Below are 14,441 nucleotides of genomic sequence, written 5' to 3'. Positions count from 1 at the left end.
ACAGGCACCAAGCCTAATGTTTGCACTCTTTTATTGTGTCAATATATGTTACACACCCCAAACCCCATGCATGTGACAATAATTCTGCATTAGTCCATTTTGTTTTACCTGCTTGTATGAGACAGATAAGTAGGTAGGAAAAAAACAACAACTACTATTTGCAGCATCCCACCTTTGCCTCCAGGCTGACACAGCACTTTACACTTCAACACCACTAAAGCGCCCGTTACCAGTTATTGTATATCTTCACACAGACACTGCAAACATTAACAGTAACTGTAAAACTAATAGCAATTACCCCTTTGGCACATCAGCCATCTGTTAAGTTATCATTAAGGTGGGGGATAGTACAAAAAATGATGACAGTAATGTTGGAACTAGAAAGCAAATGTTGAGTCCTGCGTGTCTGTAAAGTCAACAGGCAGTGTTAATTTATATCACAGCTATTTGCAAGCTTTCTGAAGCTGAGATAAGCCCACTAGCAACTAGACAAGAGCGGCACCCTACTTTACCAACTCTGATCAGCAACAAAATTCTGACAACAGAAACATAGCACAGTCAGACAATCTGGTATCAAAGTCATACTGAGTATTTCCTGGGTATTGATATCAAATGTGAAATTCTACTATTGTCACAATCCTAGTAGAAAGGGTTTGATACTTAGTAATCCAGGAGAAATATTGCCAACTCAGTGGCACTTTTAAACTCATTTAAATTCCATTGACAAAAACTATCCTGTGAGATCAAACCTTATTTTTCCAGAAGGATCTGACAGCTGCTGGTGGACAGAGTTGCATTGTGAAAGGTTGACCCACGTCAAACCTACTTGGGTCTAAATGACTAAAATCTTAAAACCAAACAAAAGAAAACTATGAGACACTGCAATTTGAACAGGCCTTCCTCTTAATCTTGCCATATTGTGGAAACTTGGTATTTGATAACTTCATGGCCCACAAACGAGTAAGAATCCGGGGTGCCTCACACAGAGGGGAAGCCCCCCTCGTTTTTTTTTTTTGGTTTTTTTTAAAGAACCCACATATTTCATAGTTGAATAACGAGAAATAGTGTTTGTTTAGTGATTGTGCAAAAAAAATACAGCTCAACTGAAATACACTTAAGTGTACATAATAAGGTTTGTAGCTCATAGAACTGTTCTTTCTTTTCCATAAGGCTGCAAAATTGACACCTAATAATGATAATTTTAACAAAGCTGTATAAACCTGCTTCAGAGCAGCATAAACACTCGTACCATGTCTTTCTGTCCAAGTTATAAAACTGGGCTTGATTCTCCTGGCACCTGTAGCTACAGGCCAACACTAATGCAGACTGTCTGTGTTTAGCTGGAGGGCTACTGTCAGCCTCAGATATGGCCCTGAGAGTGAAAGTGTAGGTGTTGCCCCCCCCCTCTCATTCCTTTCACCCAGCTGCATGTCATTGACTTGTGACATTAAAGCAAAAGTGTGGTCTGCTGGTTTGTTTACCCTCAGCTGGCTTTCATGCCATCAGTCACTAAAAACTGCCCCTCAGGGAGAGACGATGGAAGCCGGGAGGACAGAGAGGGAGGCAATGAAGACAGCTCAAACAAGGTTTCATTCGCTGGAAATTGGAAGTTGCTCATGTGGTTGAGTGGGTGTGTTTTGTTGTGTTTGTGTGTCTCTTGGTGGAAATAAGTTTACAGCCTCAGAGTAAATTAATGAACATGTTTTTAAATCCCGGCACAGTCATCCACATCACTGTGGAGCGCGCGCGCGCGCACACACACACACACACACACACACACGCACATGCACGCGCGCGCGCACACACGCACGCCAAAATTATCATGTGCAATTACTCTAAGATTGTTTTTATGTTCGGGGAATTATAGTTTGACTAACATAATTTTTTGACAAGCAACATGACCTTTTCCTTCACCAGTGGATATCCAAAATTCAATAACACAGCTGCAAATTGACATAATTGATGGTTATTTTATATTTTATTTATATATGCTCAAGTAAGAAGATTCAACCTTTGTTTCCATTTGCTTTCTTATTTAGTCACACTCACTATAACCCAATTATAAATGTGTCATGTATGCAAGATGCTTTTTTTGTAATGCAAAAAGAAGAAAGATGAACAGCTCACAATCTGAGATAACACATGAAGCATGATGCAAGAAATGTTAACTTGGTGCTCAAATGATCCTCTGCTTATTTGATTAGGGAATAAGCAGCAATTAAGTTGAATTCAATTTAATCTATTGCAAAATCAAAATAAAAGTAATTTCCGTGCATTTACTGAGGTCAAGACTAGGGATGGGTACCGGTTCTGACATAAACTGTAGTAACCAGACCGAAAAGCAGCGCACATTTCGGTGCTTTATTTTTCCTAAGCTGTGATACATTTTAGATTCTAGCCAATCATTTTACGTTTCCGAGGATAGTAGGCGGGTCTAGGTACGTACGTTCTCTTATGCAGAGCTACAGATTAAAATGCCCAAGGCGAAGCGGTCAAAAGTCTGGCTGTACTTCACAGCAAAAGATGCAAACTCAGCAGCCTGCAACAAGTGCTTTAAGCTGATACTGTCAAAGGAGGTAACACCTCAAATCCGATGAAACACCTGGCGACGCATAGCGTTTTTTTTAAAAGCCGAGAAATGCGCCGTATTTGATAGCTTGCTGCAAGACCTCACACCGTGCACATCTACTGCGGGTGGGTTGCCAGTTATCGGACCCGGAGCAACATCCCCCAAAGACCCGAAGAATAGAGTCCTGGCCCCTAGCCCTGCCAGTGTAGCAGAAATGAATGACGGGTGATGGTGGCAGCAGCCGTTCTTCTCTGCGTGAGTAGCTTAATGTTGTTCGTGTGTAATTTACGTTGAGTAGGCTAACCACGTTATTACATTAATGCATGTAAGGTGAACTAGCAAACACCATCATAGCTACATGCAGCTGTCTTCTTGTTTGATGGCAGATGCTCCCTTCACCCTGGCCAAAAAGGCTAAAATGACCAAAGAAAAAGTGGAAAACAGTTAAACATGAGAGGTTTTGGACAAAGTTTGTGTTTTTTCCATTGATTAAGCACTGCTTCCAGCCAAGAGTGATACCATATATGCCCCATAGCTGCAGAAAAGGCTAACATTGTTACCTTTTTACAAAAAAAAAAAACAAACAAAAAAAAAAAAAAAACAAAACAGCTGAACATGAGAGGTTTTTGGACAAAGTTTGTGTTCTCCATTCTTTAAGCACCGGTTTGAGCACCATTTCAAAAGTACCGGTTTGGCACCGGTATCGGATAAAACCTAAACGATACCCATCCCTAGTCAAGACCTTATAGAGGTATAGAGCAAGCTTTAACGTATTAATCCAATTATGTTATTCATGTTTTGGGGCATTTTAATTTGTTTTTCTCTGATTTGTGTCAGTAAATTCACGTTTGGCGTTTTTAGTCTATGGTCAAGAAATAAAAAAAAAGCAACACAGTGTGACATTTTAATTCTTCTTAACATTTCTTTGCATCAGTGCTTAACCATCAAGGGATTCATGGTGAATCTATGAAGAATTCCTCTTTTTTTTCCCCTAACCACAAGAATGCAAACTCATACACAATCACACAGCTGTGGCAGTGAGTCAACACATGGTTAATAAACTGGTACACACACTCTCCAAATGGAAAGAGTTCAGGGCACTTGAGAGGAGGAGGAGGTCTGTTTTACTCACCCTGGACCCCTGCCCGGTTTGGATTCATATGACACTAACTGAAACCCCCTGATAAACCCTCCCCCTCAAACACTGATATAAAAATAGCCTCAGTTTAATGGAAACAAGCCCGGAGTTCTGAGAAATGGATGAAAATGACCAAGCTAAGTGTAGGCGAGCAGACTTATCGCACATTGTCCAAGCCAAACATTCACTGCACATATGGTGACCACTAAAATATACACAAATAATAGCATGAGAGCGTCAGAGCAGATTAAAGCGGCCAACATCCGGCCCCAAATGCTCACACAGGTAAAACATTTCATACTCACCCAGGAATTCACAGTTAAATCTTAAAAGAAAACACACTATAGATTCTAATTTTAACACATTACAGATTTAAGCACAAGGGTATGCAGAGTGTTGTTTGCACAAAATCAGCCACAATTCCTATCTGCAAAGCGCAGGGTGCATGCATAAGAAATCGGATAAAGACCCCGAGGGAGGCCGAGAGTTGGGAAGCCAGTCTCGGTTCCGGAAAATATCAATCTACTTTCCACCTAAATTTAAGGTTTGCAGAGTTTAACTTCTGCTATCCATTTAAAGTAAGACCAGCACGGTAAGTGCATGTAGACTTGCCCAACCTTTCAAGGAATGGGGTCAAGTGGTTTGGGCTATTTTTGGAAAGTTTGGAAATTAGATGCATTTATGATCTTCTTTCAAAGTATGACTGTCATATTACCATCCAGCTGTGAGAAGAGCCCATTTCATTTTCAAAAGATGTGAGATAACTCCCTGCAGAAAAAAAATCAATTCTCTGACCACTTAAATGAATTAAATATGTGAATACCTGTCACCTGAGTGCGTGGAGAATAGAAACGAGGAACTACTACTGTTTGAAGGCATCAGCTGTGGATGAATAGGACAGGAGGGAAGGAGGGGGGGAAAAAAACGTAGGTTTTTAATTTCCTGCTTCATTTCACGTTTCAGGGCCATAAAAAATTCTCATTTCAAAAAAACTGCAATAAGCAACAATGAGGCATGATCATAACTCAAAGTTACTTCAATAGCAACAACACACCAGACCCCTCCTCCCTCATGCAGTCAACCTAATTGCTTCAGTCGAGATCTGACAAGCCAGACAATTTCTGTGCAACAGATTATCAAAAGAGAAACCTGAGAAAAATCAGATATTCAATCTCTCAGTCTCACTCTGCCAGAAACTCTTAACCCACATTGCTTTGCATCACCCAATTCGTTCCGCATATCTGCTCTACAGCCTTAGCGATGGCCATTTCAACATCAACACTTTGCACACTTCCTTCCAAGTCTTTCAGTGCAACCCACTTCTGGTGGATTTCAATTATGTTTGGCAAACCTCTCAAATGTGAGAATTTGGCGGGATTCTCTTTTTTCCCCCCCATTATACACTTGATACATTTATGTGCATGCAGACCTGGAAGTATCAACTCATTTTATTGTTATTTCCAAAAACTAATCAGTTGATTTATAGTATGAGAAATAAAATAAATACAGTGGCTTAAAGTGCAATATGACACTTACAGTTGCTTGTTTCATATGATCAGCTATCAAAAGATTTACTATGAAAACAGGCCTCATTCTGCATTTGTGTTTTAAAAAACAAAAAAAGAAGTAATGATGCCAGCAGCTCCAATATTCCTCTAAAACATTAGCAGACTGGATTACTGACACAACATAAATTCCTTACACACAGTACTCACAATCGTTACAAAAATAAAGTCTCTCATCCTCGAAATGCGCAAAGCAGGCATGCATCTGACTAAAAAGTATCACTCTGTTTAAACAGCAGACTAATGAAGAGTCTAAAAACAACTGTATCAAAACAGACACGGGTGACAGCTGATTCTCAGGCATTGTTAGCCGGCTTAAATGAGGCCAGTCTTTTTTCTGCCACCCGATCTGGATCAGCCTTGTTTTCTCTCAGTTCACCATTTCAGGAGTTGTGAGATTTTAATCTGTGCCACCAAAAGCTCTGTGTGTAATGATATCCAGCCAAACATGTAGGGACAAACTAGCCCTTTTTTTATTAATAATATATATATTTTTAAAAGACCCAAATGTTTGTCTTGGATAGAGACGTGCTCCAATTCAAAGCAATACATGTCTGTAACAACTTATTCTACGGAAAATAAGCTGTGCCTAATGTTCTTTTTGAAAGTGCAAACCAAAACAAAAAGAGCTCTGGTTATCTTGTAGGTCTTTGCCAAGGACAAAGATGGATGGTTACATTTCCTCCAGAAACAACAGCTGTTTGTTTGCAGGAAATAGGAGAGTAACTTGGCTGTTAGTAGAAGCTGTGATAGCCACTGTGGCTGAACAGGCAAAGAAAAAAAAAGCTCCACTAAAAGAAGCAAAAACTTCACAAATTGAAAACAGCATTACAGTCTTGCCCACACCACTTGATTGAGAGCCAATCTCTGAAAAGTGAGGCACACACAGAAAAAAAAAAAAAGAAGAAGAAAGAAACAACAACCAGCAATGAAGACGAAAATGCTGAAGAAAACACGATACTGCACAACAGAGAAAATAGATAAACGTTGTTGAGAACATGCACTATAAAAAGGCTCCAGGTTTAGTGGAAAGGCGATCAAAAATTGTCAGAAATAAAACAGGAAAATGCACAGGAAACAAAATAAAGAACTTCATCATACTTAAACTGCCATACTGCCAGCTAAAGGACTGATATAATCTTTTGTGGTTAACTGTCAAAACACAAGAACTTCAAAACTGCACTGATGCAGCGCAGAACTGAAATAAGTTAATTATTAAGGCAAAATTAATCTCTCTCTTATCTTTCGCTTTACAAGCGAATAAAAAACAAAACTCAAAACAAAACCCAAATCAAAGATCTACCAGCCCTCCTGCTCTAGAAAAACAAAAATCCAACACGAGGAAATGTTGCTGGGCTGCACAGCAAACTGGCCAAACCACATTACTACAACTTCCACATTCATCTTGTGATGCACACAGCAATAAACCAAATTGCTGGAAAAGGAGCTGCTAAAACACATTTGTTTTACGAGTATTAAGAAACCCAAAACTCCTTTGGTTTATTCCATATCAAATCATTACAGTTTTTGAACAATTTCTGCTCAAAGTTTCTGCCTGTAAAATCTATAGTTTAAAATTTAGACATATATAATTATAGCTGTATATAGCAAATATGTTTGTGTCTACCCATAACATGTTTCTTGACTAGCCACTATTCAAGTGGTTTGTTTGTTTGTTTGTTTGTTTTTTTAAATGCATCTGTCCTGAATTATAGATCCTGCTTCAATGTTATGGCCAGAAAGGTCATTGAAAATTTCAGGTTTTTATCTTTAACAGTTTTGAAGATGTTCCTGTTCAAACATTCAGATTTCAAAGTGTGAAAAACATGCTGGAAGTAGGCTGACTTTCCCATTTCAGTGAATGTATATGGAGATGGTCGAGCTTACAATGATTAGAGAATGACCCCAATTATTACCAGAATTTGATCCATCCGATACAACATCATTTGGAAAGTGCGGAGGAGTCATACCAATGTGATTATTTTCATGTGTGTGGGGAGCCAACAGGAAGTCAGCTGGCTGGTTTGGCCAGAGGCCGTCTCACTTACACACACTCCCTGCAAGATCAGCTCAGAAGGATGGCAATTTGCATGCTCTGTGAGCCCAGGTCTGCAAAAAACACACAACTGGGTAATTCATAGAGGACACTTTGCACATGTGTAACTTTTACTGCTGTTATTCTTGTCTACTTTGAGATCTGTGTTTTCTAGTTCTTGGGTTATGGCCAAATTAAAGTTACAAAGTTTAACTCCAAGAATTGAATATCATTCTCCAACTGTGCCACCAAAATATTAAGAATACATGCAGAGCAGCTATCTTAAAATACTCAAACACTTAAAAAAAAGTGTCATAAACAACCAAATATGACCTAATTAATTCACATTAGCAAAGCTTTTGTAACTGACTGCAGCAAATGTGCAACATTTCTCTTTGCTACACAGCATTTGTAACATATCATGGCTGTGTTTCAGGCGATAAAATACATAGTTTGTTCGCTCCCTCACACACTAATTTTAAAGTGTAGTTTTGTGTTGTTCTGTACTCTGTTTATCGAAGCCAGTTGTTCTGGCATAACTAATACAGGTTTTTGTTCTTTGTTCGATCTTCCCCATATGCTACACCAGCTGCAATTTTTCCAGTGTTTCGGCCATTATGTGTGTGACATAGACTGGGCAGTCTCAATAAATTGCACTGCTAAAAACAGTTAGATGGGACAAAGGATCGGAATCGAGAAACAGTTCTCCACATTTTTCAATCCATTGGAATTGTATGCCTTTAAGCCTCTAAGCCTCTAAGCTCATCAATTCCTTTTATCAGAGCTGGCATGTTTTTCTGAGAGTCACACATCGCAAAACAGTGACATTAAAGCGCAGAGTTTTTTGTACACTTGGGCCTTTTTATAGGTTTCAACAATGTTTTTGTGTGGAGACAAAGATAAAATCAGAAAACGAAACACTGCAAGACAAGCTCAGTAACAATGCTGATATTAATAATCAGATATCCAACTGTCTACTTTAGTACTTTCAAATGCACTGCAGTAATAGGCAAGTACAAGCCAACTTTAGTGCCTAATGTCTGATCATTTTTATTAACATACCAGCATGTTTAAGTACAGCACTATGAAAAAGTCTTGACCTGCCCCCCTTTTTACTTTATATTTTTCTTAAAAATTAGAAATAGGTGCAGTGCATTGAATAATATGCAAACATAGGCGTAAATACAGTATATAAGTCAATATTTGGTATGACCATTTATTCTTCAACGCACCCTGGACTATCTTAAGGAAAGCTTGAGATGACTGTTGTTGTGATTTGGTGTTATATAAATAAAAGTGAACTGAATTAACTTGATTTGAACTTAATTGAATTAAAGTTTTCTTGTAATTTCTTTAAGTAGTCTTTAGGAAATTCGGATGTTGGTCGTCTTTAGTTACGTTCTCTGTCAAGATGATCCCATACTGCCTTAATGTTCTGCATTTATGATGTTACTTTTGGTAACTATTGGTAAATAGCTAAACAACTAATAAGGTCTCTGGTGTACAGTATATACCATTTGAATGAAATTAATATTTAGTTTATAAAAAAAACATAAAACATTCACTGTAGTTTCCAATTTTACCAATACAAGCAATAAGGGCGCGAGACTGGAAAGTCATGGAGCAATTTGTTCCATGTTAAGCCTGACTGGCTAATCAATGATGCAGGAGGACTGCCCACATTATGAAGTAATTAAGAGATCATTTGGAGCAACAAACTGGGCCCTTCTGCCATTCCCCAGCTGACCCAACTAAGAGTTCAAGAATCAAGAGCTAGTATTTATGAGCAGAGGCTACTTAAAGAGACACGCGTTTCCTCATATCAGTTGCTTCCTACAATTAAACACAGAGGCAAGAAATGGAATCATAAATGTGGGGATTTCTGCTCTCTGTGGATGTAAGAGAGCCTGTTGTGATGTCTGCATTATCTTAATCTTTGGGGAGCTCTGCTACTGACTGTTGTGGTTTTCAAAATAAACTGGATTCTGTGGATCACACAGCTGAATGGGCATTTTGGAGGATCTTTGTGCTTATTCAATAGCTAATAATTTTATATATTATATAAAAAACTTCAAGCGCACACAGCGCACTACATTAGCTACTTCTCCACATAGAATATGCATGAAAAATGACAAGAATTTATTTTTGGATGATTCATTTTCTTTCCATTCAGAAGAAATCCTTTTTGTGGTGCATGCTGCTTCCAAGCTTCCCCGTAGGTAGCGTACACAGCCTCCTTGTTACACAAATCAAAGAGTGAGTGTGTCTGATATCTGAAGATGGGTATTCTGTCCTTCATCTAAAGGGCAACTGATATGGAGTGAGATAGACAAAAAGCATGAAACTACAAGTATCATTACTCGACTTCAGCATTTTTAAAAAGACAAACCACACTGAAAACAGTGAAACCTCAGTGCATGACTTAATACAGAAAAGAAACAAAGGAGAATAAAGCTGAGGTCTGATTTTTGACAAAGACTCCTTTGTGATACACGAGACCCCCATTTAGACTAAAAATATGAATTTGAGCTAATTTGCTGACATTGAGAGCCACAGGTTATATTTTCCACTCCAATTGCTGGACTGCATCCACCATGCTTCATGAAGTGTTACCAGACAATCATCCTGTGTTCCTGCCGCACTGCATGTGGCTGTGGCGAGTTGGAAAACAGAGACCCAGTCCATGTTTGACAAGGGGTTAATGTTTCTGAGGAACAGCTTGACAAAACCTCAGGAAGACAGGCAGTCTGGATAAAAGCACCAAGGCCTGTCTCTTGTCCAGTTTGTGGTTTGCCGCCTCCCGCCATCTTTTTCTTCTTCCTTCACTTCTTCCCTCTAGCCTTTCACTGAACTCAAAGGTTTTCCTCCCAAAACTTACACACTCATCAGCTTGGCTATAATTTTCAGTTCTACCCTAACCACAGGACCACTTGCAGGATGAAGCTGCACGCCTGTTTTTGAAATCAAAAGTAATAATATGCCTGCTAAGGATTCACATCTAACAGTTAATGATTAGACCTGTCGGACAAAAATTGTCAGTGCCGTATTCACCTTTACTTTCAACAAGCTGCGACAATCACAGGAAAACAGATGCAGCTGGCAGTATATATTATGTCTGTGCCACTGGCAATCTGTAAATGAACTTTAAAAACCACACAGGCTGATAAACCTGGGAGATACAGTACACTGAATCAGCAAAATGATGAGCAACAGCTTTACTTCAAGGCACAGTAAAGAAGCTCCTTCTGCTCAGTAAGAAAAAAAAAAAGAACCAACTTAAACCCCCCCAAAAGCTACACTAGTCAGAATAATAACAAAGACCCACTGGCTATAATGCAAAAGGCACAAGGTAGGTTTGTATGATAGTCTTAAACTGTGCATTTGTAACGCTTGATTCAACATGTTAATGCGATTTCTTACCAGCTACGGCCAAACCAGGCCAGACCTGGAGGCCAAGGCCTTGTGGTCCCAGCAGATAGCCTGGACCAGCCTGTGCTGTGTCAGCCCTGGATTATGGATGACAGGGAGCCTGCGGGGCTGACAGGTAATAATTCACTCCCCAGGGGTCCCACATCCTTCGCTGGACACAACGCAACCAACCAGGAAAGAGCAGGGGAAGCAGCCTTGGACTTCACATCCTCTTAACCCACCCTCTTCCCTTTTTCAACCATGCCCTTCAGGAAGCCAAGCTCTCATTGCCTCCACAGTTGCCACGGGTTACCAGCCATTATCAAAATGAAATATGAGGTGCCACAGACCGGTGACTCTCTCAGGTACAGGGCCAAACAAAGTCCCATATGTTGCGGATGAGGAGTGGCGATTAACTGTTGCTTCCTGAAGCACGGCACTGCACCCACCCTTCTTTAGACATCAGCAGTTGCACAAGTGCTTAAAGTCTAAAGCGCTTCAGACAATTTTGAACATGATGTGAAACAAAATTTATCCCAAAATATATTATCTATGCCCTCAAGTTCCACTGAGCTCAAAATAGGGCACAGCAATTTACAAACTTCAAATTCGCCTGAGGGTTTAAAGTGTCTTCATCAGTCCTGCTGAAGTTCTTCTTTTTTTCTTTTCTTTTTTTTCCTTCTGACCAATCCAAAGTGCAGACTAACTGTGTGTGTGTACATACGCCTATGTTCTGAGTACTTTATCTTGATGATGAAAATGGAAATAGGCTTGCTGAATGTCCCCCAAGGGCCACAGTCCTCAGCCCCTGGTTAGGAGCCTATTTCAACCATCATTACCCTGAGGACCATTAGGAAGATGCCATCTGCACACACAGGGCCCCTCCATCGGGGCTTCTTGTCACTTCAAACTAAAAGCAAGCAGCGGAATGGAAATTGGAAATAAAATTACACACTGTGCTAAATGCACCATTAACCATGCTAACTGAGCGACCGACCTATCGGGGCCTGAAAATGAGAGCTGGACGAAGAGCAAGCAATTTTCAGCAGTGACAGGGAAATGAACGCACTGCTGGTACTTTGCTCTCGCTCACATTCACAACTATAACTCACCCATCAGCAGAATGTGACTTTCCTAATGGTAAGAGAATGAAAAAAACAAAAAAAACAAAGAGTTGGTTCATTGCGACTGTGGGCGACAACCACAAATGAGGGCTGAATGTAGATTTGTATGAACTGTGCACAGTACAGATGGGACCACAGACCACCACTGCTGCTGCTTAAGCATTGGATACGTTACACAGAAGCATCCCACTAGTCCTGCACAACAGCAGCAGCACCTTTCCTCTGGTTAGCGCACCAGTTACATGTCAAATAAAATAACCTGAAGGCACACTGCAATGTCCTCGCAGCAGCAAAGAGTGCCAAGTCATTGTACAACTAGGGTAGGAAACCGCAAGCCATTTGTGGCTTCATCATCCTATGATATCACTGCAGCAGCTGTGAGGAGTGGGGACAAGGCAAAAAAAAAAAAAAAAACCCCAAAGAAGATCACAAGATCTAATCACACTTTCTGCTTAAACATCTGACTGCTCCAGGAAAACATCATGCCACAGCCAGAACAAAAAGGCACATGCTAGACGAGTAAGTGCTGGCTCTGCTGTTCAATCCAGGCAAAGCAACCCTTAAGCTGAACATGAATTTTTAAAATGCCTGGGAAACTTTTGCAAGGCTACAGATACAGCAAAGAGAAACGGCAGAAGCGGGCAGCCTTTGAGTTAAGCAAGAGGGCATGCAGTCTACAATATCACCTTGCAAGAGTCCAGGATCGAAAAGGCAGTGGTGTAGTCTGTCAGTGTTTATGCACAACAGAGATTTATTTATTGTTGAAATGTTCTTAGCCTCAACTGAAACTGAACACCCACTTAAGGAAATTAGAGGACTAATGCACAACGGGCTGAGACAAATCGTGGTCTCCCTTTGTGCGGAGGACGGTTTAAAAGCAGCCACGAGCATCCATTTCAACATAAACATTCACCAGCGATTCCTAGGAAAGCAGGAGAAGAGAAGAAAAACACAGGTTTCCAATTTCTTTCTGCATCGTAGGCAACACTGAGGTCTAATGCAGGTTCTCCCGTTGAAACCTGTTAGAACAATGAGCTCATCGTTTTCCCTCCGAGTTTGGCATTAAGACAAGTAAGCGTGATTTAAGAGGTAAAATCTGTGCAGAGTGAGAGGGAGATGTGCCGTTTCACAATAATCCAACTGCCACGTAATTGCTGCTTTTCTTTTCCAGAAACTCACACTGATTTCCCCCTCTATCTGATGGTGAACAGTCTCCATTACGCACTAATCCCCCGCTTTTTTCCCCTTCTTTCTTTCTTTTGTTTTTCCACAATCAGGTCCTTGATAAACAAGTTTGGGCTGCTTCCGCCAGAAAATAAACCAAAAATTCAATTAGTGTCTCAGGCGAGATGCCAGTCAGAGACGTGTTATCGGTTGCTTATTTGTGATAAGTTGCTGGGGACTCTTGCAGCAACAAGAGAGAAAACGTGTATGTCAGGGTTTCATATGACTATGCATATAGTTTTCGCTGCCGATGTTAACACAGCTTCCAAACCCGTCCGTGATACACACATGAAAATAATGAAAACAAAAAGGAACAGAGCTACTGCAAAAAAACAACTATTATATAAAACTGGTCTAACCCTGGCTGATGTCAGATTGTAATTTCTGTTATTCAGTTACCAGTGCAGAAAAAACGGGGACTTCGAAACACAGCCGAGAAAAGCAGCGGCTTCTCCGGACCATAAATGAAACTCCGGGAGAGTACAGGGACAGTTCAGGTTTATTAAAAGCGTCTGATATGTTGTTTTCAAGTGATTATCGTCGATCTTCACGTGCCTAAATAAGCTCTCTTCTGTGGCAAACTTAAAGCATCTGTCTCGTATTTAGCAAAGTAAGCACAGCTGCAACAGCATCGCCAAAGTCCTCAACTAGTAAACGAACCACTTACCTTCGTGCTTCCACCTTGAAAATACACACGTCGCAGTGTTTCTGAGATACTGTCGCAGAGAACAAGCTGTAAAGTCTCGAGAATGACGAAGGAAAAAAAGCGGGGTTGTTAGTTTTAGCTAGTTGTTTCTGAAATGGTTAGTATTCCCAGAGCGCCAGCGTAGCGAAAAGACGCCCCTCACTGTTGTGACAGGACTGAAGCTGGTTAGACTAAAATCACAACACCTCGGCTGCAGCTCAGACCACGCCCCGTAGTGCTGTTTGACAGGGATTCAAACCAATCAACGAGTGAAGTTAGGATGAGGTTGCCTTCGATTGGCCAATGGAGCAGTTTTTTTGCGCTACGCCCCGCCCCTGTAATGCTCACTTTTCTCCCAGATGTTGAATGCCTCAGCACCAGGGTCCCCATACAGTTTAGCCAGCCAATCAGAGCGCGAGATACGGGGTTTAAACGCAGATAATTTAACTTTATGGGAGGAGTTGAATCTATTTAAACCAATGTGAAAGTACTTTAGCCGCACTATTATCTTGCACATTAGCCCGCACTATAGGGTATTATAAAATGTTTGTTAGAGAATTATTTTTCTGAATTCAGTTTTTTTTTTTTACAATTTATAATAAAGCATCTTATAACAGAAACAAAATTTAGTATAGTCATGCTAGTGGATTCGACTAATCTCTGCTGTTTGTACAGAATATACATGTATGAGTG

The 14,441-nt window shown here is 40.4% G+C and overlaps 1 protein-coding gene across 4 annotated transcripts in view; it reads right to left on the bottom strand.

Annotated features, from left to right (window-relative positions):
• Positions 1 to 13,981, bottom strand: part of sema6cb (semaphorin 6Cb) — a 144,990-nt gene extending 131,009 nt beyond the window's left edge. For 2 of the 4 annotated variants that reach the window (XM_026183764.1, XM_026183765.1), the window contains exon 1: positions 13,731 to 13,981. The gene's annotated coding sequence lies outside the window, so the exon portion shown is untranslated. The remainder of the gene's footprint in view (positions 1 to 13,730) is intronic. The other 2 variants (XM_026183766.1, XM_026183767.1) reach the window with 2 other exon arrangements.
• Positions 13,982 to 14,441: the final 460 nt, after the last annotated feature.

Source organism: Astatotilapia calliptera, chromosome 11 (assembly GCF_900246225.1).
Source record: "Astatotilapia calliptera chromosome 11, fAstCal1.2, whole genome shotgun sequence".
NCBI lineage: Eukaryota > Metazoa > Chordata > Actinopteri > Cichliformes > Cichlidae > Astatotilapia > Astatotilapia calliptera.
This window is presented reverse-complemented; position numbering and strand designations above follow the sequence as displayed.